Source organism: Babylonia areolata, chromosome 9, assembly GCF_041734735.1.
Source record: "Babylonia areolata isolate BAREFJ2019XMU chromosome 9, ASM4173473v1, whole genome shotgun sequence".
Classification (NCBI taxonomy): domain Eukaryota; kingdom Metazoa; phylum Mollusca; class Gastropoda; order Neogastropoda; family Buccinidae; genus Babylonia; species Babylonia areolata.
In genome coordinates this window covers 36,281,409-36,286,408 of record NC_134884.1, presented here as the reverse complement: position 1 = coordinate 36,286,408, position 5,000 = coordinate 36,281,409, and the positions used below count along the sequence as shown (strand labels likewise).

Below are 5,000 nucleotides of genomic sequence, written 5' to 3'. Positions count from 1 at the left end.
AAACAAACAAACAAACAAAAAACAACAAAAACCACAACAAAAACCAAACTTAAAGATAAAAAAGAGAAGCATGATCACAATCCACAGTAAAAAAAAAAAAATCCAGTAATAAAACATTGGAATCCGGAATATATATATTTTTTTGCGTAATGCTGCAGACAGACAGACAGACAGATGGGCAAACAGAACCCCCCCCCCCCCCCCCCCCCCCCCAAAAAAAAGGGTCTGAAAACGCAAGCCCATTTGGTAGAAAAAACAAGGCTGGGGGACCATGAAGTTCGTAACAGGTTACATTCTTCCGTATTGCTTGGTAATGTGAAAAAAAAGTCATCAACGCCATTTGTTTTAGCGCTGTGCGAGTTTTCGAAGTTCAAAAGTAGACAGGCGCATACACACTGTTCGCTACAGCATTAAATGTTCAAACTAAGGGCCTGGGGTTCGGATCTAGGTCACGGCGCCTGGTGCCAGTTGCATTGCTTGGTTCTAACTTTTTGACAGTTACACGTGACTAAATAACTACGTTGACCGAACTACGCCATTGGTCAGTTCCATACTACACACAGTTAGCAGCGGGTTACGACCATACTAGGCTCTTCCGTCCGAGCAATGCAACTAGCTCCTGGACCCCCTCCCCCCCCACCCATCCCCCTACTCCCCTACGAACAACAACAGAATTAAACCTAAATGTGGTTGCCTGACCTCGATTGGCGAATGTTCGTTGTCACCCCCCCCCCCCCCCCCCCCCTTTTTTAAAGCATATTTTGGTGGCGATCCATTTTTAGGTCGAGATGAGGATTCAGTGAAGCACGTGAGGTAACTGTTTGAGCCGTTAGCTGGAGTTACTGGTTACACTCACTGCAGCTGGGTACCTGGGCTCAGTACACAGAACCCACTAAGGGGGGAACTTCTGACCTTTATCTTGCTTGCCACCCTTCTTTTTTTTTCTTCTTTTTCTTCTTCTTCTTCTTCTTCTTACTCTTCCTCTTCTCCGCCTCCTGTGGTGGCGGTATGAGTGCCAGACGTTTGGCTGAGACAAAAATAATATCCGGGTGTTGTCAGTGTAGGCTGCAAACATGTTGCAGTGTGTATGCACGTAAAAGACCTCACGGGAACCGGAGACTCTACCCGCCACAATATCAGACATTCGTAAACGTACGTACGTAATACGCACGGTTGGTCAGTCAGTGTTCGAAAAAAAAAAAGAGAGAGACAGAAAGAAACGAACTGACCGTGAAAAAAAAACAAACAAACCCAAAACAAAGAAAGATGTTAATATGATCAGACTATGAACAAAACTACTTAAAGACAGACAATGCGAGACGATCTTAACCAACACATTTCTTTACACGACTCATTAATAAATAGGTACCTGACTTCAAAAGATAGTGACAGATAGTCACCACATATCCCCAGATATTATCAATCAAGAGCAAACTCAAACTACTCTGTTCTCGTCAGTGTCACGAATCAGGATTAATTTGGACACAAACTGCATCACAGAAATGAAAGAGCGCAACACCTTCACTTAGTTACTATACATTTTGTGTCTTTCGTTTCCGGCCGTGGGTGAGTGGTGTAGAAAAGGAAAGAGCTTTCTGATCCTTTTGTATGGGTTGTTTTTGTGCCAATGGCCGAAGTATACCGTACACCATCTGAATCTCTCTCTCTCTCTCTCTCTGTGTCTCTGTCTCTCTCTGCTACTCTACCTCCTTCCCTCCACCTCTCTCCTTCTCCCCCCATCCCTCCCCCTCCCCATCTGTCTCCCCCCCCACCTCTCTCTCTCTCTCTCTCTCCCCTCTCTCTCACTTACCCTCTCCGAGATACGGTCGCAGGCAGTGCCGTACAGCTAACTAACCAAAGGTAGAAACAACTGACAACGGGGCAGGCAGGTAATAATTTTCTTTCTTTTTCTTTCTTTTTTTTTTAATTTCTTTTTACGTTCTCACCCCCCCCCCCCCCCGCCCCCCGCCTCTTCCAGCTCTAGGTGTGTGCCAGTATCGATCTGTCATAAAAGAGCACCTGCTACCTGTCTGGTCTCCTCACATGTTTCAGTTATAGGACCCGACCCCCGTGAAACTGAACTGAGCTGATCAATACCACTACGTGACATACATCCCTTCCATCCCTTATCTTTTCTTCAGTCGGTTCCCCGCGGCCGCTACTGAGTGCACGCGTGGTTCGCACGCACACGCGCACACACACACACACACACACACACAAAACCCAACCAAACAAACGTACACATGTATCCCCACCCCACACCCTCCCTGCACACACACACACACACACACACACACGGATCGCGGGCACTCAGATAAATATATACATATGCGCACGCACGCAAACACGTGGCACACGCGCATACTACAAACAGAAATTTACACATATGCACGAACATGCACACGCAAGCACGGGCGCGCGCATGCACACAACACACACACACACACACACACACACAACACACACACACACACACACACACACACCCGGTGAAAGAAGATACATCTAGCCCGTTTTACTACGTACTGTGTTGTTCAAGAGAAACAGGTGCAAAACACGTGGCAACTTCGTGACTACACGTAGAGGTGGCACGCACGCACGCACACACACCCACGCACACGCGCACACGCACACATACATACGCGCCCACACGTGTGCGTGCACTCACACACATACATACACACATACACACTCGCGCGTGCACGTGAACTCTAAAAAACACAAACACCACCAAAGCAAACAATAAAAAAAGTAACCAAATCAGTCACACAAACATATAAATCAAACAGCCAGACAAACAAGCAACACAAAAAAACAACAACTCAACAACAACAAACAAAACAGTAATCAAACAAGTGCGTCGGTCAGACATACATGAATACAGAGGTATATAATTCAATCAAAGAAAGAAAAAAAAATTATATCCGACCAAACAGAAGTCATTCACAAGCAAGCAACAAAATACACCCCCCCCCAAAAAAAAAAAAAAAAAAACACAAAAAAACAAAACCAAAAACCAAAAAAACCAAAACAAAAAAACAACAAAAACAAAACAAAAACGACGAGGAAAAAGAAAATCAACATGATAATGCAAAGCTCTCATAAACTCTCTCTCTCTCTCTCTGTGTGTCTCTCACCTTCGGCAAAACTGGTGCAACTTGAGAGAGATGTGTCCTTGCTGCAGTTGATGTCTCCAGTTCAGCTGGCTTCCTCCCGGACTGTGGGGCACAGGTACTGAACGTTTGGGTCTGTACAACTGTTTATATATATATATATAGATATATAGATCTATGCGCACAGTTCGCACAAACCAAAGTTGTAAAGAGTCTCAAATGAGAGGCTTTTTTTTTTGTTGTTGTCTTTCTATTATCGACACTGTCTTATTTGTGGATGAATAAATATAACTGTTGATTCTGCAAAACACCTGTACTGAAGGGCTGTGCGTGGACTTTACTTATCTATTATTTTCGAGGTAAAAAGGGTTATTCTGGAAGTCAATCAATGTTTCGTGTCCTCTGTCAAACGTTTCTCAGTTCTCCAAGTCTGTCACTCCACGTATCAGATCGTCTCCCATCAAAACTGTCCGCTATACATTCACCCGCGATACTTTTTCTTGCAAACAAACGAGTCCAATAAACCAGCAAAAACAAAAGTATAATTTGTCGGACAATGTCACAACAATAAGAACAACACCATCAACAACAACAAGCGAACCCAGTTTTTCTGTCGGTTGTGCTGGTTGTATACACTGACGAGATAATTGTAGCCAGAGTGTAAGTGGGTTCCAGACGGCTCCAGGAATTTGCACCGCAACGATGGAGACGTTCAGTTGATTGTGATCCTGAGGGGTAAGATGTATCAGTTCCAAAGCGATTATTCTCTCTCACGGCAGCGCCACCGGGACAGTCTTCTAGCGATGACGGGACTTTTGACTGATGTCCAAATTACCGTGTCTTTGCCCGGGAATGTTTCTGAAATGAAAATGTTTCACAAGAATGAGTATCGCCTCCGGGCGTAACAATTTTAAAACGGCAATTTAGAAAACAATTTGTTCTGAGGATCTATATAATCCTTGCCACCAAATTCAGTTATAACATCGTAAATTGCTGCTACACTTATGTTCCCGGTTCTCTTTCACGAGTCAACAATAGCAAATCCGCAAAGGAAAAACTAGAAATATAACCAGTAACCTCTGCAATATTTTGGACAGACGGTAAACTTTTTTAAACGTTTAAGATGAGTATAATAGGTGGGTTGATGGTGGTGGTGGAGAGAGTTTTCAAAACGAATTGTAGAACCCAACGTTCAAACTTCTTAAGAATGGAGAGGCTTCTTTTTATATTATTAGTTTTTCTCGAGTCGTGATGAAAACCTTTTTTTCACCTCTAACCTACTTGCTGTTGCGGGTAAGTATTTTCTTTTTTGTCTCTTTTTTTCTCTCTCACGAGTTGACGGCCGTAGGCAGCGTTGCAGATGAACCTTTTTTTTTTTTTTTTTTTAAATCTGCTCTTTCCCGTGGCCTGAGACAAGACAACAACGACGACGAACTTGAAGTGAAGACGACGACAACGACGACGACGAAGTGAAAGGTAGATGAAGTAGTAAGTCCTGACCAGAATCAGAGTGCAGGAGGGTCGCCGGGCGAGGCACTGCAAAGCATGCAGGCGAGCATGTATGTATGTATGTGGTTGGTTGGTGGTAGTGGTTGAACCTATGGTGTGTGGGTTTGCTTGGGGCGCGATACGTGCTGTGGTCCGCCCTTTATAACCCAGCACGCACACACACACACACACACACACACACACACACTACTCCTACCGACAATCCGCCCTCCGTCAGCCCCCCCCCCACCTCCACCTCCCCAGCCCCCTCGATCCCCCCCCCGCCCCCTCCCCATTTTCCCTCCCCTCTCTCCTCGCTGCTTGGCGGGAGAGGGGTCATTGGGTACACTTTGTTGGAAGGTGCTTGTTGCCGCTCTCTCTCTCTCTTGTTCCCTTTCC

At 45.1% G+C, this 5,000-nt stretch overlaps 1 protein-coding gene across 1 annotated transcript in view; it reads right to left on the bottom strand.

Annotated features, from left to right (window-relative positions):
• LOC143285845 (sulfotransferase 1C4-like) overlaps positions 1–4,710 on the bottom strand; it is a 19,917-nt gene extending 15,207 nt beyond the window's left edge. The window contains exons 1-2 of the mRNA XM_076593278.1: positions 4,384–4,710; positions 3,138–3,971 (exon numbers count right to left, since the gene is read on the bottom strand). The gene's annotated coding sequence lies outside the window, so the exon portion shown is untranslated. The remainder of the gene's footprint in view (positions 1–3,137; positions 3,972–4,383) is intronic.
• Positions 4,711–5,000: the final 290 nt, after the last annotated feature.